The sequence below is a fragment of the Molothrus ater genome, chromosome 4 (assembly GCF_012460135.2).
Source record: "Molothrus ater isolate BHLD 08-10-18 breed brown headed cowbird chromosome 4, BPBGC_Mater_1.1, whole genome shotgun sequence".
In the NCBI taxonomy this organism is placed as follows: domain Eukaryota; kingdom Metazoa; phylum Chordata; class Aves; order Passeriformes; family Icteridae; genus Molothrus; species Molothrus ater.
In genome coordinates, this window is record NC_050481.2 from 34531690 (window position 1) to 34557382 (window position 25693).

The following is a 25693-nucleotide window of genomic DNA, read 5'->3' on the forward strand; positions in this document are numbered from 1 at the left end:
GCAAAGAGATTGCAGATGGAGGAGAGAATACCATGCAATTGCACTGGTTTTTGACTGAGTAAAGACAGATTATAACATAAACCTACAGGTTTTCTATCAAGTTTAGAGAATTTCTTAGAAAAGAAACTATGGCTTTGGTAGTGAATGGAAAACTGAAAAACCTAACACGTTCAAAGATGAGTTCAGAATGAGCAGGTAACACGTTCTTCTTCAAGTTCTTTGAAGATGTAACTGTTAATATAGATAAGGGAAACTAAGAAAAATAGCACTCTGAAATAATCAGATAGCCTTGCACCACTTCCTTCTACATCAAAAGGAAAAATAGTTGAAGTAGAGAGTTACTGTGAATAATGTGTAAGATGAGCCTAAGTTACAAAACTGAATTTCTGGTAGCTCCACACTTGAAGTTGAACACTGAAATATTTCTATACTTATCGAAGAACCAAACAAACTCTTTTTTTCTTTTTTTTTTCTTTAAACATACATGTACGTTATGATCAAAATATGATATGAAGTTTTTAAACCAAAAAGCATTGTTTTCTCAAAATAGCTGAGCTGGGAGACAATGATCTTGGACAATGATCCCTGCATTGTGAAGACAGGAGTATGCAATTAGTTTATATCCCATTAGCAAATGGTCTATGACAATGGAACAATCCACCATATTTGTATGTCACCTGGACATCAGCCTTGCTTGTCCTGGGTCAGTGCAGACCTAAGAGCTCTGCTTTGCTTTTAAAATACGATCGTAATACATTTATAAATTACATTTATACATTTTTAAAATACATCATAATACATTTCACACAGCTCTGATATCAAAACTTTCACAGCTCTGCTCAGAAGACCCTCTTCAGAGTCAGTATCTGACATCACCAGCCACCATCATAGCATGTTGGCATTGTAATGTTGTGCTCTGCTTCTGTCACTCTGTTGAGGTAGGTGGCTCATCCCAGCATTAAACACTTAGAAGGCACTGATATGTTTGTTTAATTACAATCGCATATGGCTCTTCCTCTGGGTTTATCTGATTTGCAAAGAATTTATCCCAGAAGTTGCCATAAAATTTGCTTTACCTTCCTTGGAGCTTTCCATCACTGAAAGGACATCTTCTGAACCACAGTCCTGAAAGATGAGGTTTTCCTCATTTCTTCAGGGATTTTTTAGTTATTATTTAATTCTCCAATTATTTTAAGTTTTATTTTAAAGTTCTTTAATAATTTACCCAATTAATGTTTATTCTACCAAAATTATTTTTACTTTTTGATTATTTTTTACATGTTTGGAAAGGGATTTGGTCTTTACTACATGAATTAATAACATAAATTAAGAGATTCTCCTCTTTTATCAGAGGTGATCAGTCAATCAAGGACAGGTGAAAGTCTTAATACTAGATTGGATTAGATTCAGTTCTGAATATTTAAATTGAACAAGGATATTTAGACTTCTAGTTGTATTCTAAACATCTTTAATTTAAAGACATCAAAGGTTCCCCATGAGATGTGCAGGCTACAAAGTTTCTTTAGGTAACATCCACCATCTCTCCAATGCTGAGGGGAAAACTGAGAGCGCAGCCCTGTCTCCCTTCTCTGCCTGCACACACACATAGCTGATGGCTGACCTCACATGCGCATCTCTCACTTGCTTAAAATGCCCACCTTGCTTTTTTCCCCACTTTCTTGGAAGGGTCTTTATTTAATGGAGGAGAAAAACACAGTGTATTTTTATTTGTCAAGTAACTTAAAAAACCACAATTGACCCTCATACACAAAGCCAGCCAGCTTCAAGTCTCCTTCTTCACTTCTCCAGGTTCCATATGCCAGTTGTTCCTGTCAAGTGCTGCACTTATTTTACCTACTTCAGTTCCCTGGGGAGAAGTTCATACTCCCATGTAGGAGTTTGTTATTCTCCAGAGAAAGATCCCTTTGCATTGATTCCAGTCCACCTATAAAGGAGGTTGGAAAGCACTGTGTAACCCTTGTGGAGGTTATACCGTGGAAAGACCTACTGTTTAATGGAACACAGTATCCTAAAGCAACTTAGAGGTAATAGGAGGAAGGAATACAAATGGATGGAAAACACATGAAGCTCTCCTTTATCTACTTCCAACAGGCATTAGAAATGGAAAAAAAGTCAGTCTTTCACTTTTTATTGCTGAATTTAAAATATGTGGGTCTAAATTAGATGCCCTTGCTCCCTGTTGCTTTATGTAATAGATAGAGAAATTTTAATGGACTTACTGATGTCCCAAATTAATTTAGTTTCCTAGTGATCCAGTTAAATGTATTTTCAAACTGTCGAGATAGCTTAAAAATCAATTTTGATACCTCCCTAAGCTCTAGCAGTTCCTATTTGCTCTCCCAAACCAGCTGGGAAACAGGTGGAACAGCAAGCTTTTTCTCATCTCGGTATGGAAGGAGAAATTTCTAATAACAATTCTTTCATTTGTGAATTTCTTTATATTCTGTAGCAGCTGGCTAGAAATGAGTGTCATTATTCAAAACACAGGTCATAGTTCAGGGTGGATATGATGCATTTAAAAATCACACACACACATTCCTCAACTTCTTTTCTCTCATAAAGTGTTGTTACACCCTTGGTGTCTACACCCAACATGACAGAAGATCAACACTGCCAACAGTGTGATAACATCAGAAGCATCACTTGCAACTAATTCAAAAGTCACTGATAGAAGCAAAAATGATGAAAAAAAATTAATAACCATGTGACAAAGTAAAAGTTAGTGGTATCCTAAATACTGGATATAATGATGAAAAATAGATCACAGAGCACGGTGGACGCCTCTTCGAAAAATGAGGTCATAGCAGTAAAGCTTAAGAAACCAAAGCATGATAAAATGGCAAAGGCTTAATCTTTATACCCACTTTCTATACACTTTTGCTTGTCTGAAGGAGGTTTCATTTTGGCTTTATATAAAACTACATTGTAATATAACTTCTGGAACAATGTTAAATTTATTGGTGATAAATCAGATTGCCTACGTTTTACAGGAGATACTGTTCTCTAGGTATATGCTCCTCAAATTCAATAGTAAATACAGCTACGTATAAATACAGAAGAAAATGATTAAAATATTTTCTCTTAGCTCACATATTTATAATCCTAAATCTGTAGCGGACTTATTTAATGAATCACCTTCCTAATATACCATGGGAACCCACAGAGAGAAAAATTACAGAGCTGTTGAGCTCTTCTGATGATTAGTACTTGTACAGAGCTCAAAACTTGTAGATTACATCTCCAGAGGTCTTGCTTCAGGAGATTGCAATATAAATAGCTGGTTTCTTCAGAATTACTTGCTGGATTCTTTAGGGATATATTAGCATATCAGCTCTAAGTCACTGTATACTGCTTGTGACCTTCTTTCTGAAGCAGGAAACTTTGCTCTTAGAAAAGTTCTCTTGAAATATAAACTATGGTGGTATGGTCATACCAATTCTCAAATTTATCAATTTGTAGAACTGTTTTCATGTACAACTGTTCCACCATATTTTTTATCTAGCAATAAAAATGAAATTATAAAAAAAAAACTCATTCTGAATTTTCTGTGTTTTTTTAGTGTTGAACAAAACCAAGGATTTATAGCAGAGTATGGTGAGATTTAGCCTACAAGCCATTTTTTTTTCTTTACACATTAGCACGTATTGAGTACTCCTGCCGTTGAACATTGATAATTTTTCTAGCGGGGCAAAGAAATCTCTATCAGCCTTGATGAAAAGTATATATTCATTATTCTGAATTGCATTTATAATCATCTTCATTTTAAACTTCCTGCTTTTCTTTGCCATGGCCTGTTTTCATTAAAACCTCCTGTTGCTGTTCATTTCCACACTCCACTCCAGAACTCTATTTCTAGGCAGGGAACACCACAATCATAAAAACTTCAAGGGACTGTTGAATTGCTAAGTTTCCCCTTTGCAGGACAAATGGACAAATCAATATGTATAAAGAAAAGTAGGCAGAGTCTCGGTTCCAACCCACATGGACTACCCCTATTGCTCATTGACCAAATTCAAGCAAATAATTCCAGAGTAAAACAACATATTCACTTTCTTTATTTCTGAGAGGAACACTATGATAAACAACTTGCTGACTCTTCTCCTGTATTTAATTTGGATTGAGCAATGGGATTATTGCTTTGCAGAACACTGACAGAAAACAAACCAAACACACATACACACGAGTCCAAATTGAATAAAAATCCTCATCCTGGCTATTCTTGCAAAATCTAGATACATACTTGAGTAATAAATGTACTTTTACCCATTCTTTCCAAAGTTTTTAGACACATCTAAGTGAATCAGCCACTCTCTATTGCTAATCAAGATGCCTCCAGGGATACCAAAATTATCCAAATACCACCAGAGGATGACAGATGACAAAGATGTTGGCTGGGAGGAGCTGGCCTGCAAATCAAGGCTCAGAGCTAAGCCATTGTGCCTGACCCTTGCTGGAGCTCTAGCTATTTTATCTGAAAGCTCTAGCTAGGCTTTCTGTAGGGTGACCAAGCACACAAGCTCTCTGCTCTTCCCTCCAGCCAGGCTCACACATCTAAAGTCTGTCTCTAAAGATCTACCTTCATTCTGGTTATGAGGCTCTCCAAGCAACATAGTAAGAACACATCTTGGTTGGTATGAAAACATAATTAAAAATGTGAAAATGAGAAAATCTTTTGTTAATAACTTTTTGATTGATTAGATGGGTTTTACTGTTTGATTGGTTTTGTTGAGTTTGTGATCTGGAGTTTTTTTTCTTCACTTTTAGAGCAATGGGCTGATGCTGTTAAAAAGTAATTTGATTGTTGTTATTGTAAAGCAGAATTTAAAATTACAGTGGATTTTACTGTAAAAGATCGGGCCCAGATTCAAGCTTCACTTATATGGCTATCAATAGGGAACAAATCTGATGTAATAAATTACCCCAGCTACACTAATGACAGAACTAGATCTCACACTTCACAGCTGAAATGTTATTATATATGCTACTTGCTCCCAGCAGCAATGCCAAAAATTTAAAAGAGAAATATTAAAATTTGAAATTAAATCAAATGAAGTATATTATACAGCTATTAAACATAATTACTTTTTTCCAACTTCTCATACAGTGTTTTTATTGTTGTAGTCTCAGGTATGTTTCTGTTGCCAGGAAAAACCAACACATTTGAAAAGCTTTGCATTAAATTACCTTTCTATGCCATTCTGCATGCTTGGCCTAAACAGAACAATTTTTTCCCCCTTAACTTCTCTAAACCACATGGAAAGAAAGAAATTATAAAACATGATTTCCCATATGAATTATCGCATTTCTTGTGATTAAATTTCAGGCAGTTATAATGTTATCTGTTTCTTTTGACAAGTACAATTATTGTTGGCATGTGCACCCAAATTGTATTTCACTTTCTGAAAAAAGAGCTCATTACAATTGGGAAAGTCTCTAGTAAAAGGAAGGCATAGGAAAAAGTACTTTATAAATATTGACTTACCCTTAGTACCTGTCAGCAAAAATGCAAATGGTCACAAATCACAGCTGAAAAGGAAATACAATAAAACCCAGAAACAGATAGTAATACATACTGGCAACAGTAAAGTGATTTCCAGATTCCCATTTGTCCAAACTGAAAACAGCCTAAACAAAACAAAGATATTCTAGATGGATGTTAAGTTTCATAATTAATATCTCACATATTTATTTATTTATTCTGTATCATTACAGGCTAGACTATTTTATCGATGTTGGTTTTTCATTTCTGTTCTGAACCCTTCTGCTGTTGCTCATTGTCAAGAATGAAAAACATTACAGGGATGATACTGAGAAGTTAGTTAGCAAGTGGATCATTTCCTCTTGGAGATATGGTGTTCCCAGGCCTTCAGAGAACCTCCATACCAAATATCATGTTTCCTGATGCCTTAGAAATTAGCTTACTGTTCCAGCAATAAGATTGGGAACATGGAATAACATTTATGAGGCCACTGGAGAAACAGTTATTTTCAAAATCAGAATTTAAGTTTATTTATAATGATACTACCCCTATGGTCACTACAAAAGAGAGCCTGGGGAGAGAGAGAAAGAGGGGTGTGGTGCAGGGGAGAGAGAGAGAGAGAGTATGCATTCACTGCTGCATTCCCTTCCCACACAGTAAATTAATTCCTTTAAAGTTTACTGTGATCACTGTGTGTCATTATCTGCAGTGGCTTAGTACAGTTCACATCAATTTGCCCCACTCTCAGCTCCAAGTCTGCAACCAGGACAGCTAGGAATGTCTCCTGACTCCTCAGCTGAAACCTGAGCTCTGCTGAGATCTGTTCAAGTTTAGCACTTCACTAGGATCAGACCTCTTCAGTCCCCATTGAGCCTCCACTTGAAACATTTTGCATTCATGTAGCTGATCCGCCAAAGCAAGCTAGAGGAAGACACATCCTGCACAATGGATTTTCCGAGTATATACACCGGCAATTTCTGTAGAAATCCCTGAATTAATTTATGATTCAAGTCTCAAGCTGGCTCATTTCTTTATTTCTGTTATGAGGGTCTCTTTTTTTTTAAACCCCTCACAGATACAGAACTAAGTGGCTCATAGACATGCCATGTAGAAAAAGAATTCAAAATACTACTTTATTCTTTTGCCTTCTGCCTTCCGGTCTTTTTTTTCTCCTCCTGAACACAGAAGCCAACTTCATCTACAATGCTGACACAAAACAATTTTAAGTTTCTTTTCCCAGAAATAGCTTGTTGTTACAGGACAGAAAAAGAAATTATTCAACTTTATATTAGTTTTATTTATAGCAGTTCCAGGCTTTTACTAACATTATCATGGCAGAAGCATAGCCATTTAAAACAGACTTCACAGACTTTAGTTAGTGAAGTCATCTGGGCTTTAACTACAGGTATAAGCCTTGATATTCAAGAGTTACACAGATAGCAAGGGCTGGCTTCCTTTTTACCTACATGAAGACATTTAGAAAACACTGATTATTAAAACAAAAAAAAGGCAACAAACCCACTCATGCCGTTTTTTCCACACATCCTACTCACTCTAATATATCAAAGTTGACTGAAGAACAAACCTATGGAACAAAAAATACAAGAATGCACATTTTATCAAATATATAGCAAAAAGCAGGGCAGGAAGCAGGTCAGTTGTAAAGGTAAAGAATGATAGATGGAAAGAAATACAGGGAAGTTATCCTGTTCATTTTGCCTGTTAGATGAATGATATATCCTGCAGAATGTCTGTAGAAATGTTTCATGAGACCTGGGAAAATTCAGGGGTATAGTTTGGGAGAAGAACTGCACATGTGGAACTTGGGAGACATTTCTAGGGATATTTACAAGAAGCCTCAATCTCACCCTTAGATAAATCAGAAGGATTTCTGCCACTTTAAAAGGGTGTGAGATTGATCCTTTCAGGGTCCTGACAAGGCCATGTGAAAAAAGTCTGTCCATAAACTTATATGCCAAATGGGAAAAAGTAAAGCAGGTGAATTTAATATTAGAGAATACGTCAATAAAGCACTTTCACTCAATATAAACATCCAAGAATAAAAGCACTACCAAAAAAAAAAAAGGCTATTTTTTAATAGAAGTATCTTTTAAAATTGCAAAATATCCTAAGAAAATAGTATCAAAATTTGCAAGGACAACAAGAATAGAAGATAATTGAAATTCACCCAAGGTGAAATTTAAAGAAAATAGGGCAACAAAGACCCATTTTATCAAGTATAATTGAGTAATCAAGAACAATAGAAGTAATGACAATAGTTTTAAATATGGAATACTCTGAAAAATTGAAAGGAATTTAAAGTTCCTAGGTGAATCAGAAGCAGACTGAAGAATAAGAAAGAGGTTATCTCTCCATTATAGGGGGGAGAAAAGAGAGATATTCCCACACACAGAGCAATCTCCCTGCAGGAAGATCTCTGATTATAGTACACACACCTAGCTCTTTAAAAGTCAGAAAATTAACTGGATGTGGCTTTCCCATCTTTAAGCAGGAATTCTATGGTGAGTCTGCCTTAAGTGCTCTTGTAACTACTTTTTAAGATCTACAGTCTTAGAATATGTCTTTGTTCCATATAAAATACAGTTCTGTCTCTTGCTGTGCTCATTTGTCAGCATTAAAATATATTCATTTAAAATTTGAGATAGTCTCCCTGCTTGTGCAGCTTGTGTTGGACCACATGCCACAGGAAACCTGATTCATGTCACAAACTCACTATTTGGTCCATTCTACATCTGAAAAAAATTACAGTGGGAGATTCCATGAAGAAATATTTGTTCAGCTTAATGACAAAAGTTTTTCTCTTTTTATTTTTCCCATTATGTTGAAAATGTAAACATTAAAGCAGTAATTCTTCCACTTTATACTCCCTTATGTACCTCTACTCCCCCAGAAATAAAATCTCCTTGGCTCCCTGAAGCGTAAGGCCAGAGCTGTGTGTCATATTATTGTACTTACTTATTTCAAAATTGCTTATTCCTCTTGCTTTGGCACACAATTCAAAATAAATGAGGGATTTTATATTGCTCCTGAATGATGATGTAGGTTGTAATAGCAGCAAGTAGCAATACATTTTGGCAGTTCTATGGAAATCCTCCAAAAATTGCGTTCAATATTTCCTGGGTATTTATTTAGGCAAAATAACTAAATATCAGCCATGTGTTTCCATTTATTAACAGTCCCTCAAGAGCACAGGCAATTAATGTCTTGACTTAGTGACTTCTCCAATTTGCTTTTAAAAATGTTTGGTTTGGGGATTTTTTCTTCATTTCTGTCTATTGCTATGTATTTATTCTAGCAAGGGCATAGTTTAAAGAGAGGAGACGCAAGACTTGTATTTGTCAAAATTCCCTGTTTAGTCCATTGTCTCAAGCAGAGCCTTTAAGAGTTTCACTGTCATCAGAAATGAGATTTAATCCTAGGTAGGATGGTGCATCATGCCAGTTTTCCAAAACAGCTTTTATGCCATAATTTCTTAAATTATTTTAGCTATCTGAAGATTTATGGAGTTCTCTCAAGATGATGACAAAGATCTTGAACTTGCTTTCACTTTCTGACCTAAGCCAGAAAAATAGTAGGGATGGGATGGGCCAAAGATGTTTACAAAAAGCTGTTTTGCTGGTGAGATATGCTTTATGAGTGTGCAGAGGTTCATGCTTCCTAAGTGCTGAAAATTTTCACTATCAAATCAGAAGATTTGCACAACAATCCTGTTCAGAAATGGCAAGAAGTACATATATAAGCAAGACCTGTGATAAGTGCCTCCTTGCACATCCCGAATCACATAGCTCAAAGTTCAGAAGGGAAACAATTACTAGAAAATTAAACTTCAGTTAAGGAATGGGGTGTTCTTAAGCTTCAGCGCAGCACAGAATGAGGTATAAAAGACGAGTGTGGTTAACATACTAACTGAAAGCCTTCGTGCTTTTCTTTTGTTTTTCTTAGCTAGAAATTTTAGATTTCTGAATGGCAAACAATTCCTGTCAATTCATAAATAACTCTATACATAAAAAACTGAAATCATTAATAGTTTCATCTAATAGGAAATCTCTGATACTACAGCAGAAAAATAAGATCACACCTGGTGAACCTGTCATTGCTCAGAAAGAAACAAAAAAGAATTCCTTGTAACAATAATATGCCACTATTTTCATAAAAAAGATAATAATCCTCTTGAAAAGAATAGGTGCTAAGGATAGAGGAAAACTGACCTTGCTGGAATTCAGCCCTGAGTTTGTTATCAAATTATTTGTGCCAGAAAGCAGGAAACTTCTTTGCATTACAAGCCTGAGACAAATTAAGAGAATACTACCCATCCCAGGTACCCAGGACAAGTTCTGCAGGGGTTGGAGCTACGCATGACATTAACTATTCCATCAAGATTTAGTATCTGTTATTAATAAAAAAATATTAATTCACCGTAGAATCCTATTGCTTTCTGTACTATAAAAGTTAGCTATCGTCCTGTCTTGGTTAGATGACCAGCCAGCCCTAAAGATAAAAGTACTAAAAATGCAAATGGGGAATTGGGAGACTGAGATAAAGGAATGGCAGATTTATTAAGCAATTACTATATATTTTCTGCCTTTAGATGAAGAAAGAGGATTGATGGACTGCTGCACACCATATTGAATGGCATAATACAGTTAGCAATTGTAGTGCACAGATAGCAATGGAAATGGGTCTGAAAAGATTAGTCATGTATTAAAATAGACAAAGTACTCTGTCTAGCGATACATCGCTAAGAGACTGGAAGGAAATGAAGATGGAAATGAAGAAAGTTTTTTTGTCACACTAATCAAAAGCCTGAAAAATATTAGAACATTACAGCTACTCAGAAAATAGCCATAGAAGAGACTCTGGTGGCTTTACCCTGTCTGAAACAAAACTATCATGACACCCTCTTAATTCACAGCCAGGAAAAAGAAAAACTTTCTGGAGAATGAGCCTTCTAGCACGACCTGAAATACCACAATGCATTTGCAATCTCCCTGACAGCAGAGTGCAAAACCAGAATTCTCCTGTGCTGTCATGGCATAAACTAACTTACCCTGGTACTCCAGAAGGTTTTGGTGCATCCACTGATCTGTAGATTATGGCAACAAAACTTCTGACTTCTGGAAGTCCAATGACTGCAGAGCAGATAGCTACAAACCAATGTCTGGCTTGAAGAAAGAGCAGAGGGAGAAAAGCTCAGTTGCCCTGAACCTTCAGTATTGACTTCTCCATACTATTACTTTGGCAGAGAAGTAAATGAAGATTTCAGGCATTAAATAGTGCGTGCTCACATCCCATATGTTAAGATTCTCTTGTATAAAACATAATCCACCCTCCCATAAATGACAGAAGATACAGTTTTAAGAAAGTGTTCTTAGAAGGACACTTGCAGGTCATACTTGCAGTGCAAAAACAGGTTCAGTGTATTTATAAAGTAGCTGAGACTACTGAAGGAGGATGAACAGAGTTACAGACATATTAACATCAGATTTAGTATAAAGAGTATATTCCACAATGAATGAAAAACATGCTCTGACAGAGACCAAACATGAATTTGAGAAATAAATGTCATAAGTGACTTGTGGGAAATTTTTTAAGATCTTACCATAACAGCAGGCATGTGGAAATACTGCATACTTTAGTTTTTCAGAAGCATCTGATAAGAGCATACCCTGAATATCACCTAACAAAAAAAAAAGGCAAGAAGGAGGCATAACAAAAGATCCCAGCACTGCGTTGTGGGGTAAGAGCAATGGTGAAGCAAACAGAAGCTGCTGACTGGTGTGCAGGCCAGGCCACACATCCTCATGAGGAAGTAAAGGAGGTGTTCTGCTGATCTCCTGAACTCCTCTGGGGGGGATGCCAGGCACTTTGTATGTGAAGCAAGGGACTTCTGCAACAGACAGAGTACCATTTTTGCTCCCAGACAGGGATGTGAAGCTGACACAAATTAAGGGGAAGGGAGATGCAAGATGCCCCACAAGTAAGAATGAGAGATTTTACTTCCCCTCTGATGTTAAGCAGTAAGTGAGCTGTGAGTCAAGGCCTCATCTGATCCTTGTTGTTTGCCAGGACTGTGCACTGCCCTGCTAGGGTCTGATGAGCTGTCAGAGTCATGAATAGAGCTGCACCAAATAGCCAAAGGACAGTTTATAGGATCAAATAAGTGTATTGGAATGGAAACAAAACCAAACACAGAAAAACAAATTAACCCAACCACCAAACACAAAACCAAAACACATCTTGCTGCTTGTGCTATAATTATTTTGAAAGTATGGTACTTTAATTAAATTATTGTCAAAGTAGGGAAATTGGTATTTTAAAATGCATTGGAAAGATCTGCCATTTTGCATCCATTTAGAGAAACTGATTTGTTACAGCTTTTTAGGAAGTGGGGGCAACTGCTTGGCAAGAGACAGGATCACATAAGATGCATACAGAGAGAAAAAAAGGTGGGCAAGATGGCATTGCCACAGTAAGCAACAGAGTAAATGCATTTTTGGAGGAAGAAGGAGGAAGAAGGAGGAAGAAGGAGGAAGAAGGAGGAAGAAGGAGGAAGAAGGAGGAAGAAGGAGGAAGAAGGAGGAAGAAGGAGGAAGAAGGAGGAAGAAGGAGGAAGAAGGAGGAAGAAGGAGGAAGAAGGAGGAAGAAGGAGGAAGAAGGAGGAAGAAGGAGGAAGAAGGAGGAAGAAGGAGGAAGAAGGAGGAAGAAGGAGGAAGAAGGAGGAAGAAGGAGGAAGAAGGAGGAAGAAGGAGGAAGAAGGAGGAGAGAATATGGAATAAATCAGGCAAGTGCTATCAGAATTCCCTGGGAGTGCTTTTTCCTAAAAACCCCACTGAATAAAGTTAAGCTTTTTAAACAAGGTACCTTGCACAAACGCATAAAAGTAAAATCTTCCAAGACCTGCTGATGCAGATCTGATGAACTCTGCCTGTAAGCAAAGAGATATAACTGTGCAGCAACACACTAATGTGAACTGTGATAGAATCACAGAATTATAGGATGGTTTAGGTTAAAATACCTCTAAGATCATCAAGTCCAACCATTAACCCAGAACTTCCAAGGCCACACAAAACCATGCCCCAAGTGCCATATTTACGTATCTCTTAAATACCTCCAGGGATGGTGACACTACCACTTGGCCTGTTCCGATGCTTTCAGTGAAGAAATGTTTCCTAATATCCAATCTAAACCTCCTTTACTCTCATCCTATCACTTGTTAGCTGTGAGAAGAGACAAACTCCTCTATAATATCCCTCCTTTCAGACAGTTGTAGAAAGCAACAAAATCTCCCCCAAATCTCCTTTTTTCTAGGCTAAACAACCCCAGCTGCCTCAGCTGCTCCTCACGGGACTTCTGCTCCATATCCTTCACCAACTCCATTGCCCTTCTCTGGACAGGCTCCAGCACCTCAATGTGTTTCCTGTAGTGAGGGGCCCAGAACTGGACACAGTACTCGAGGTGTGTCCCCACCAGAGCCGAGTTCAGGGGAGCGGTCTGTGCTCTGATCCTGCTGGCCACACTATTGCTGATTCAAGCTGACATCATGCTCATCGCAGTCATTGATATTAAGCTTCACAGCTGGGTACCAATATCTTTTCTACTTGTATACACGCATCTTAAGACTCTGGAGTTCGAGTCCCTAAATAGTCACAACTGTGTCTAAAGCTGATCAGACTTGTGCTTTCAAGACCTGAAGTTTGTAATGCAAGCTCTTCTAAAGAAGAAAGCCAGAATCGGTTCCAATATTGATGCTACTTGATGTCCCAGGTCTTCTATCTGGAAAATAGAACTAATGGAATAATATCCATTTTCTCAGTATCATGAAAAGTAGTTTCTGCATTTGGATAGGATAGTGAAGATTTACAGAAAAGCATATGGGTAATATAATTTTGTATCTCTCAGGTCAGAATAACAAGCTAGATAAACTTGAGTGCTGTATACTGAACAGTAAGATTAAAAGGTTAACTAATGGTTCCTCCCTTTTAATTGCAAAGCGCATTCTGCAGGTTAAATAAGTCTAGTGACCTAGAAGGGTTAAGGGAGCAGTATGTGACCACATTAAGGTCATTGCCACTCATATGCTCAAAATGACAATGATCCTGAAATGATCCTGGCAGTACCATTTTGAAGTATTTGACTTTGCAATTCTAGAAATAATGTCAAATTCTTCAAAAAGGCTTCAAGTTAGGCCATAACTAATGAAGAAAAGCCAGCCTGCCTCCTAATACATTTTTATGATTCTCTTCTCCTCATCCTTGCATTTTCCCAAGGGGCAGAGATTTCCCCTTGAATCCAAAATATGTAAATGAACCAAATGCAACACTATTAACTTCCAGACATACAAAGGCCTAAAAAAATATGTCACAGAGCCAGTACAGTAGCAGATCTATGGCTGACAGGAAAAAAATATGAAGCTTATATCAGGATAAAATAGATGTCCAGATGATCTTTTTTCAGAGTCTCTTTTTTTCTCTTGTCCCCATCCATTCTCAATGCAAAAATAAATAAATCTATGACTCTTTATGGTGATAATATACCCTAAATACTCTGCTCTCTGTCCCTTACACCACTGCTATTGGCTCCCACTTGTAATCAAAACTATGAAGAAAAAAGCTCTGCTGTTATGTCTTCCTGGCTTCCACATGGACAAGACCTGAGACAGTTTTACCACGATTGCCTGGAAATGTAGTCATGTTAGTACAAGCAGAATTTGTATCTTATTGGCAGCACATTAAAAGGAAAAATCAGTTGCTATCAAACTTGAAGTCCAATAGGTACTTATTGTAACAGGTAACAACACAACTACACATGACAATGAGTTTATGGCCATCACTCAATTACAGTGTCAAGCTACCCTTACCCACTAACAGACAACACCACTTTTACAGTCAGTTTAACCACAAGAAAATTATAATCTCATCACCCATCAGCATCAATTGAGCATTGTGTCAGGTTGAAGAAATAATTAGTTTCCGCACTGGAATTCCCCAGGTAGAGTATATTAGCACACACATGCACAGTTTTCATTTGAACATAAGCCATGTAAAACAACAAACATATGGGTGCAGAAGTACAGTGCACAAAATCCAGAAATAATTGAGCAGCTTTATATAGTCAGACCTTTTCATTACCTTCCTGGCAGCCTATCACAGAAAACACACATTTTATCCTCATTATTTCACAGGAAGTTTACCAAAGAGAAAAACAAAATCATTATTTTCATTTTGTTTTGCAGGGAAAGTGTCTGTATTACCTACTAAACATTATTTCAGGGTATGAAATCTTTGTAGGTTTGTGTTTGCACCCTGAGAGAACATAGACAAAGCTGCAAGTTAGGCTCCTAAGCATGAGTGCAGGTACACATGGAAGCCATCTTTTAATGTTGCAGGATGTTGATAGTCTCTCTAGTCCTCTCTTCAGAAGCTCAGAATGATTGTTTAGCAAATAAAGAGTTTCTCAGAACGCCAATATACTGGTTTGAGTACTTTAATGAATGGTTTAGATGTCCTGTTAGAGAGCCTCTATTTATCCCTAAATATTTTATCTCACCGTAATGATAAAGAGATGAGGCATTTAAGGCTACCCAAAAATCTAAGTTTGGGATCAAGTCCATAGAGCAGTGTGATTCAGGCAAATAAATGATTTTTCAGGTTTTTGATGGTTTTTTTTTGTTTTGTTTTGGTTTTTGGTTTTGTTTTTTTTTCTTTTTTTCCTACAGGAATAGTTCTATATTGTGAACTGACACCAAATAATAGGCGAAAGTTACTACATTTCCTTTTTGTGGACTCTTTTTTAAAAAGAGTTCAGGGAGACCTGGAGGACTTGTGGACTGCAGATTGGAAGCCAGTAATTTAGCACTCTCCCATTGCTCTTTCACCATTAGAAACCACAGAAGGCATCTGAAGCTTCTACCCTGAGGTGCTCTCCCAAAGGCAGCTAAGCTGTCTGACAGTGATGGGAAAAGAAAGAAATAAAAAAGGCTGCCATGCCTAGCCAGTGTTTCAGGCCTAGTTATAGGGCACCCCTAGAGCAGAAGTGCCAGAGGAGTTCCTCCAAAGGACTAAAGCATCTCTTGCCCTAATTTCTAGATTTCAGCAAAGCTTAGGTAAGAGTCAGATGGTCAGACTGGGGAAACTGCACGGCTGTATCAAGCAAGAGGCTATGCAAATGCCAGATCAGATAAGCAGGAGGTACTGAGTGTTAGGAGAAGATGACTGCTAAATGGGACTTTTTAACAGAAGTATGGGCTTGAAGTCTCTTTAAATTCTGTTTTAATGTTCAGTGTCGTTCTGTATGACTCAGTAAGACTTGTAGACGCCTGTGCATTATTGAAAGTCAATGAGAAGGAAGTCCTGAGTCATCAAAGTACTTTTTTCTTTATTGTTATTTCCACCAGACAGTGTGATGTAATTATTTAAGCCAAATACTAAGGCAAGATTTTCACATTATAGAGACACAAGACTTTCAGAATGACATTAGGTGAGTAAAAACACAATGTTACATGAGTTTTATAATCCTAATAGAAAGAGAAGTTAAGTAGTCTTCTGGACAATTGCAGCTATCTAAGAGAAATGAAAATATTAAATGCAATTATTGGTCTGCAATGTCTCTTATTTTTTCTCTGTGTACATAATTACTTCTGAAAACAACAGATGTGATTTTTTAATTATTTTTTCCTATACATCTTTTGTTCATGATTATTTGGCTGCATTTAGGAAAAAAGGATTTGTAAACCACAATTGTTCTTTGAAGTGCATCCAAGCTAATTACACAAAAAACAATATCAACCCAACATAATTCAAGCAATTTTTAGCACGCACACATGCTCCTTTTTTGCTGATAGAACTTCCCAATTTGTATTCTGACACCATAATAGCAGTCCTTTTCTCCTACAGATTTAATTTTAAAAGGTATGCAAGTACTGGTAGTACATTGGAATGCAAGCCAAGATATGCAGGTAGGAACTGACAGCTCACAGAGCCACTCCTGTCCTGTGATCTCCATTGATCAGAGATTCCACTGCAGTGCTATCAGCCTGCTAGTGCTAACTGCAGGAATGCAGGCCATTAAATTTAGAGACATTACATCTCAATTCCTTTTTTCTTTCTTACTGAAGTTTGCTACTGGAGAAGAACTTCAGCTTTGAATTGTGAACTCTGAAACAAAGGGGAAAAGTAAAACACACCTTGTGGGAAGGATCAAACATTTTCTAGTTTTGTAGCCAACATGACAACTTCTGGAACAAAAGGAGAACTTTCAGATCCTAATCCAGAAATTGAGTCCACAACAGAAGGCAAGCTTTTCTCTGCAATAATCTGAGAGTCAGCAATCAAGAGGCTCAGCTGCAGAATCAGGAAGCACAAGGGATCCAGCACAGTGGTTTTTAGCATGGTGCAGAAACAGAATTTGGTCTGCTCAGGACAACTTAGTAAATATGAAAGAGTGTATGGGCAAGGACAATAGGAAAGGGAGAAAGATAAAATAGCCAAGTGACTTGCCCAGTTCAAATTTCTCAGTCTCTCTCTGTCTCTCTGATACCAGTCAGCATAAGTACAGTTTACCACTTATTTTCCATTCTGCATAGAAATCAAATATTCTGCTTTTCTACTACAAGTGCTTCACAGCCCATAAACTCAATTGCATCAGAATACAATTCCCACTGGGGCAATGCCACCACCCTAATTTAAGTCACCTACATGGAAGCAGCCTCCTTGGAAGTGCTTTTCCCCAGGAGCAACTTTCTACTGAAAACACACAAGCTTGCATAGGCTCATCAAGCACACTAGTCCAACACATCTGCTACCTTGTTCTCAGGTCTTGAAACCCAGCCTGACACCAAAGCCTCCTACATCAGCATTAAAGTAAGCTGAGCAGTCTGGCAAGGACTCACATCTCCTTTCTAGAGCAGTGCATCAACTCTCCAATGTACAGCAAGCAGCTCATTCTGACAACAGCAAAGCCAATAGATGAGTGGTGTGCTCTCATTTACAGCGTGATCAGCACTGCCTTAGTCACCAACACATGTTCTTTGCTGGCTTTTTTGTAGCTTGTATTACTGGTACCAGAATCTCCCTTTTCCCTACTCCCAATGAAAATAAGAACAAACCACAAACCCTATACTTTCAGGTAGAGGTAACAATATGCAATGTATTTCTACAGCACTGAAAAAGAGGCTATACAACATCTAACATTGGTAAAGAGCTCTGCAGAGATATAGGTCTTTATAGGAAATCATGATCTCTTGGGCATATGGAAAAATCTGGCAGACCCTTCACATATTTAAGCAAATCCCAGTGCTGCACTGCAGGAATGAATTTGTTACTATTCCACTGCAGCAGCAGGCAGTGAAGGCACAACTGCCTCTGCCACCTTCCTGTGTGCCTTTGCTTGTGGCACAGCATCAGCTTCCCTTCCAGCACAGGGGCAGCTCAACAGCAAAATAGACACACCAAGCTGAGAGATGAGCAGTAAATCCTTGACAAACCTCATCTCCTTTATGACAAAGTGACCCACTTGGTGGATGAAGAAAAGGCTGGGTCACGCTCTTGATCCCAACAATCCTATGCAGCACTACAGGCTGGGACAATGGGAAGCTGCCCAGAGAAAAAGGGCCTGGGAGGGCTGGTTGGAAGGGGCTGAACATGAGCCAGCTGTGCCCAGGTGGCAAAGAAAGCCAGTGGCATCCTGGCCTGTATCAGCAATACTGTGGCCAGCAGGACCTGGGCAGGGTTTTTCCCTGTTTTTTTCACTCAGTGCTGGTGAGGCTGCACCTTGAGTACTGTGGCCAGTTCTGGGCCCCTCACTACAGCAAACACATTGAGCTGCTGGAGTGGCAAAGGAGCTGGTGAAGATCTGGAGTGCAAGACCCATGAGGAGCAGCTGAGGCTGTTTAGCCTGGAAAAAAAGGAGACTCTGGGGAGACCTCATTGCTCTCAACAACTGCCTGAAAGAAAGGTGTGGCCAGGTGGGGCTTGGTTTCTTCTCCCAGGTAAGAAATTACAGAAAGGAAAGGGCCTCAAGCTGTTCCAGAGGAGGTTTAGATCAGATATTAGGAAACAATTTTTTCACTGAAAGGGCAGTCAAGGCTGCCACGTGGTAGAGTCACCATCCCTGTCTGTGTTTAAAAGACATGTAGACAAGGAACTTATAGCCATGGTTTGGTGTGGGCATGGCAGGGCTGGGTTAATGGCTGGACTTGATATTCTTATTTTCCAACCTAAGTGATTCTATGATTCGATCCTCTATGCATGAAATGCATCCTAAGGCTTAATGCACTCAAATTAGAGACTCCTGCCAGGTGATCACAGATATTGCCTGGCAGTTCTTCCACTCCAAATGTGCTAGATGTCAAGAGGGAGAGCTTCCATTTCTTCAGCTTCTATAATTTCTTCAAGAAAAGTCCACTTAAACTTGGAAATATGGATACAATTTCACTTTCCAATTGCAGGACACAATCTAAATGCATGTCTATCACTGAGAATAAATTATCTTAAGAAGTGCCAGGAGGTCATTATACTTATTCTGTTTATAATTGCTTAGTTTTCATTTTATTATTTCAGCTTTTGTTTTATTTATTCTGTGGAAAGTTCTTGTTTGCGTCTGGGTTTTTTTGCCCCTATTGTCCTTGTTACATAATCTACATTCTTCAGCAATATAAATAGCCTGAAACCAGAAAACAAAGCCCTTTGAAACAGAACACTTTCAGTACTTACCTTTTAGTACTGTGTATCATAGTTACACATTCAAGTCCATAGACTAGCATGTCCAGTTAAGCATGTAATTATGCTGATCAATGCCCTTGTCCATTTAAATACCTGAATGAGGCCAGTTTCTCTTTCTGCAATCTCTTGTTTAGACACACACTGATTTTTAAAAAACTTTGATAAGCATGAGCTCTGTGAGATTTTTTTTTCCTCCTTCTTATTTTCTTAAGTACCTCCATTATTATTACTGCTTTCTCAAGGATCAGGTATTGATATACATTAAATTCAGAGAATAATTGAGTGCTCAGTTAAATGCAAAATAACCCAGGCAAATATGCAGTTCCATATATGCTCTAAAATTTGTATTTCTAAGTAACAGGCAGTATGTTTATAAATTACTGGCCTGATAAAAATAACTTTGCTGATACACATTTAGTTCTGTTTTCAGTCTTTTCTAGCAGGCTCTTGGGAAGAAACAGATTACTAACATAACAAATTCCAAAGTGCATAGATGTATATAAATCAAGAAGAAAGCAAAACCATGAATGCTGCATCTTAATTTTGCAAAAGGATAGAAAATGATGGCAAGGAACTTTTACTCTGATGAGATTTCAATAGCCTGTACTTATGTTGATGGCCTTGAGATTTTTTTCTTCTAAATCTGTAGATACTTCTTCACAAAGTGATATTTGTTGAATATAAAGCTCAAAGCAGCATACTTTTTTATTCATTTGAAAGAATTAAAATCTACTAATCATAATTATTTCTAAATATTTAGTTGTCCTAAAGTGAGTTATCTTACATATAAGGGATAACACTCTGTTGGTATGAATTTGCACACAACTCAATTACTGCCTTTACTTGCAACTTCAACAATTTCAGAAGGCATTCATTCTGTTTTGCATGTAAAAAATATTCCTGAGGAAAAATCTATGTCATTAAATTCCAACAAGAAGCATGCATACTTATACAAGATGGAAGCCCCATATGCATGTTGGATCCTAACCCTATGGAAGACCATCTGTCTACACGAGTTGGATGATCTGCAACAGGGCCATGGATGAGAAACAGTGCTAGTCATGCACTTAAAAAGAAATAGTTCAACAGAGCCTTCTCTTGTGACACATTAAATATGATAGCCAGAAGTGGTAGGGTGCTAATTACTCTAGTGATGTGATCCATTTTCTAAATAGTGAGAACATCAATAATTCAGTGGAAGTGGCTGTTAAAAAATTTAATGCCTGACAATCCAAGCCTGGCAAATAGAAAGATAATCATTTGTGTCTACTAGTTGGCATTCAGAGGCTTTCTTTCCATTAGAAAATATAAATGCATTGCTCCTTTTTGAGGCAGTCTAGATTATGAAAAATGACAGATGGATAATGTGTCAAGTTTTGATTGTTTCAGGTAGGAAGGCAGAGCCCAGCACACAAAAATGCAGATGTCACATATTTAATAAAAATTAGGTTTACAAATATGTTTAATAAAGTCTGAATGGTTTCTGCTAATAGTAGCAGCCCAATTACATGGAAATGAGTATAGCTACATAAACAAAGATATGAAGTAATCAGGTGTCTCTGCTGGCTGAATATTGCATTTGCAGTTAAGAAAAATCCCCTGCTTATTCACAAGAGCTTCATTTAGCTGTTGGCATCAACATTTCAGAGAGAGAGCATTAACAACTACAAAGTCAAAGCATATTGAAGAAATGCACTGGCAAGGCATTCTTTGCTTACATAAATGTCTAGCTTTTATATTTCTGCAGCAATGTAGACAAGAATAAGTGATAAAAGCCTTCCTGTTTAACTGTGTCAGACTGTAATTTGCAGGTACGTGTTGTTTGAATAGAAAAGGCTAGAAAGGTGTTTCCTAGTTTGACAAAAAATTAGAACATAGGTACCTGCATAAGCTACAGCTCTGAAAAAAAGTGTTACTGATCAGCTCTTCCAAGGTATTTCAGCACTTAACTCCCACTCTGGCAAGTCCAGTCTCCGACAATCAGTAACAATTAGGTGGTCAAATAAGAATTAGGTTCTCAGATAGCTTTGTTAGGATATGGGCCTATGTCCCAGACCTAAACAGGTTAAATGCTTTAATTAGAATTTACGTGGATCATAATATAATAGTCCTACTACAAGAAAATGGGTTTAGCAATGCTATTTCTCTCCTTTAGCTGCTCAAACAGAATTTTAATGAAGGTCTTATAAAACAATCTCAGCATAGACAAACTGCTTAAACACCCAAATCCTTGAATCATCAATATTTCAGCCTTCATGATTTTTCTCACCGTAGACCAACAGAGAGAGCTTTATATTGTTTTCAAAGTCCCAAATGTAATCCTTCATTAAAATTTAGATTGATCCCTAAAGAAGATACTTCACACATTCTTGCTTCTGATAACTGATAATTGAATTTTATTAGTCTTATGATTAAGGTAGTAGCTGAGAGAGTGCTTCAATTATTTGCCACATAATGTGATGCACTTGAAATTTTTACTTTCTAAAATTCCTCTGACATTAGCTGCAACTCAAAGTAACACATTTCATCTTAACCTCAAAGTCATCTCACAATCATAAGCTAGCCATAAGCAAAGAATATTTCTAGTCCAGGATTAACAAGTACCTACAGATACCAGTGATCTTAAATTATTTCACTTTAGGCTCTTGAAAGAAAACTTTTCTCTTATTTACCTACCCAGACCACTTCAAAGGTAACTCAAGCTGAAATTCAAACATCATACAAGTAGTCATTTTTCAAAACTTTGGAAAAAGAGGGTTATTTCTTTTCCGAGAATGGGTCCATGAAAATCCAGAAATAGTCTCTCAGAACAGTTTATGTGAGAAGATGGCTGATCTTGTAGTGTGTATTCCATGGGCTGCATGCATATCAGAAAAAATGTATCTGTGAAATAAGCTGAAAGAACAGTTCTCAAGGAACTTTAAACTTGTAAAATCTCATGCCAGGAAAACTGTAGACAAGATTATTTAATCCTAGTTTGAATGATGAGATGGGAAAAAAAAATCTCAAGAAAACACTTACAAAAACTCCACTAACATTAATCTACCTACACTGAGTCTAAGGAAACCATTGTCAAAAATCTTATAGCATACCTGATATATTAAAAGAAATGGATTTACACTATTTGTACAGAGAGGATATTTTGCATGAACTCCTACCAGAAATGCCCAGCCTCTATAATTAAAGGCTGACTTTAATGATTTATCTTCTGTCTGGATCATTTAAGGTTTATTAAATCCAGCAGTTAACAGTTAACCAACTTTGTTAATTGCTTTTCTCTGAAAAAAAAAAAATCAATTTTACCTCTTTTCCTGTCACTAAATCAATGTCTGGGAAAAATAAAGATATACTTTCAACCATTTAGATTTCTTATTTATTTTTATTCTTGATAATCACAGGTATTCTCCCCACATATTGTTGAGAATATAGTCCCTTAAATATTAAAGATTACTTTGTGAAAGTCAAATCTATATGTTAATAGGGAAAACCCTAACCAAACAAGAAAACATCACTAGCACTTTAAAGATTGTTACATCTCTTCACTAGGAACCAGTCCCATCTGAATGGGAAATAAAGAGGAGGAAAAACCAAACATACGACACAGAAAACCCCCACAACCCAAAACAAACAAAGAAAAAACAGAGGCAAGGATATCCATTGAGCCACGTTCTGTGACTCAATCCCTTCTGACAGCATCAGCAAGGACATGAATAGAGAGATTTCCCAAAAATGCTAGTAGCTCAACGTGTAGTAACTTTTGAGGCTTTACTTATGGCTCATCTTGCTTTCAAGGCCAAGCTAACCAATGTCCCCAACTAATCTTGGAAGAAATGCATTTCTGGGGGTACAAACTTTTTCACTGAAAAAAAAACCAAAAAAAACCCACTTACTGACTGCTGGGTGGAGCATTGGATTTTTAGACAGAAATCAAAGATGAACAATTATAATATAGTGGAAAATTAGAATTAATTTCACAGTAAAGTGAATAATTGTGGGCTTTTTCCCTGCATTTTGTGTAAATATTTTTTTCAAGGCCAGGTTGGATAAGGCCTTGAGCAACCTCATATGCTGTCACTGCCCATTGGAGAGGGAGTTGGGAGTAGGTGATCTCAGAAGTCCCTTCCAACCCTGTACAGTTCCATGAATATTATGTGGAATTAAGTTGATATGTCAGCATAATGTTGCCTACATGCAAATATAACTCGATTTTAATAAAAAGATATACAAACTTAAAATTAAATCTCTTAAACTTTTTCCCCTTGAAGAAATAATACTCTCATATACTCAAAGTGTATTGATCCACTGTTCTGAACATATCAAATATCAATATAGCAAACTCTATTCTGTTTTATAGAAGTCTTCTGTAAACTCTGCTCCCCATTTCATCTTAACTTAGGAAATTTTTCAGAAGGCATTTGCTAGTTTGCATCAGCCCATATCACCATCACGTAGTGTACTTCCAGCTGCTACCTTGGAGCTACTCTGGCACAGGTTCCTTTAGTCTCTACTGCAGCCATTACTTTGTACATCTTACCAAAGTCTTGGTAACTTTGAACTTAATATTTAATATATTTTTTTAAAGTTGTTCTCTCCCAATTTGCAGGTGAAATACTCTGTGTGCCTATTCAAAAAAACCTATGTATTTGGTACTTTTTGAGGTATTCCTTTGTGTTGTTGTAACCTACTAAGCATGAACAGAAACTGTAACAATATAACTTTGGAGAAATTCCTAGTGCCCAATTTCCAACCATTATGTAATTTGATGATTTGCCTATTTTTTTTTTTTATATTTTCTCCCTGCAGTAGTTAAAATATTTACCATGTAAATATCTGCCTTTTCTTCCTCTGCAGGTGGTTAAAGCATTGTTTTTGTGATTACTTGAAAGGTCATCTCCATCAGGCAGCATTAAAGGAAATCATCTTTCACAGATGTTTCTTTCCAAAGCAGACTACAGAGAAGTCATCAGAATGTTACTGTGATTTTGTTACCTTTGGGGAGTGTTTATTATTTAGCTGCCATCATTAAAAATTCAAAGCAGTGCATCGGCAAAGCGAGCTGAAATGAGATTCTCCCACCACCACCATTTATGGTTAAACAACTGGGGAAAGATAGATTTTTGAAAAAAAGTGAGGAGATAATAGGTTGGTCTTAGAAACAGTAACTTTAGGCACTGTAAAAGCTGTAAAACTTGACTTAAAAAGCCACAGATTTAAAGTGAGTTTGTTTCCAGAAACCTTACCCAACATAAACCTAGGTAATGACAAGAATAGCAAAGAGGCAGTGATTGAACAGCTCATTGATTTGAAGAGAAGGACTCAAGCCATTTGGACACCCAAGCCATTTTGAGTTTTTTACCTTAGAAGCAAGAACTCAGTATTGTGTACCATTAAACCACCAACAAATTATTTGCACTAGTGTTTCTCTTTGGTGTAGTATCAAGTAATGCATTTGGCATGACCAAACTCTTTACTTTGGCTCTTTAAGGAGGAAGGGAATAAGGACCTCAGATTATTTCATTGATTTAAAACTGAGACCATGTTCTGGAGATACACAGGATATGTACGACCGGCCACATCTGTCCTTTTGCAAATATCCACAGCTGCTCAAAGAAACTGAGAGGTGAGAGAGTAAGGCAGCTCAGTACTGCTCTTTCATCACTGCCACATTGTCAAAAGGGACACTACAGCCCTGGCAACAGCTCTGTGTAATTTTAATTATTTTTCCTTCTTTTTTACTCAAAATTAAATTTATGGTTGATTTCCTACATCCTATAAAATTTTACTAGGAAGCTGTCTGAAGGGGCCAGTAAAGGAAGCTAGAAAGAAGAATGTACCTGAAATGTTACCCTTTCCCAAGTTTAGACATTGATTTATAGGATGTAGAGAGAGTCCCTCTGTGTGAACAGGCTTGTCAGCACACATCGTTTGAATTAGAGAAACAATTCAAAAAACCAAGAAAAAATAGCAGTTTTGGTCACAAGTAGTTCTATTCACCTACCTCACCACTTTGTCTTCAGTAGTCAAAGAATTCTCAGAAAAAATAAAAAACAAACAAAACACCCACAAACAGAAAAAAAAAAAAAAAGGCAAGAAATGTGAATTGAGCCAGAAGAGCTGAAAGCTGCTGTCAGGGTCCTCAGCCCAAAACACCAGTTATCCTAGCCCAAGGATACTCCTCCTACTAAAACCAAGATATGACACAGGAAGGAGTTTAAGGCCTGTAAGTTTAAATTAGTCATCCCTATCAATCAATTAACACTTAGCTAATAATTTCCAACCCACATCTAATTAAGTGCCTTGAGCTGAGTGTAGTTATCCAAACTGTCATCAAAGGAGCACCAACATCACCTGCCTCTATGGGAGTCACTCCCTGAGGGCCTCTTGCTGTATCACCAAAGTGTACAGAAGGAGCAGAGAACACTCTCTCAACTTAAACATCATGGTTAGAATCTTA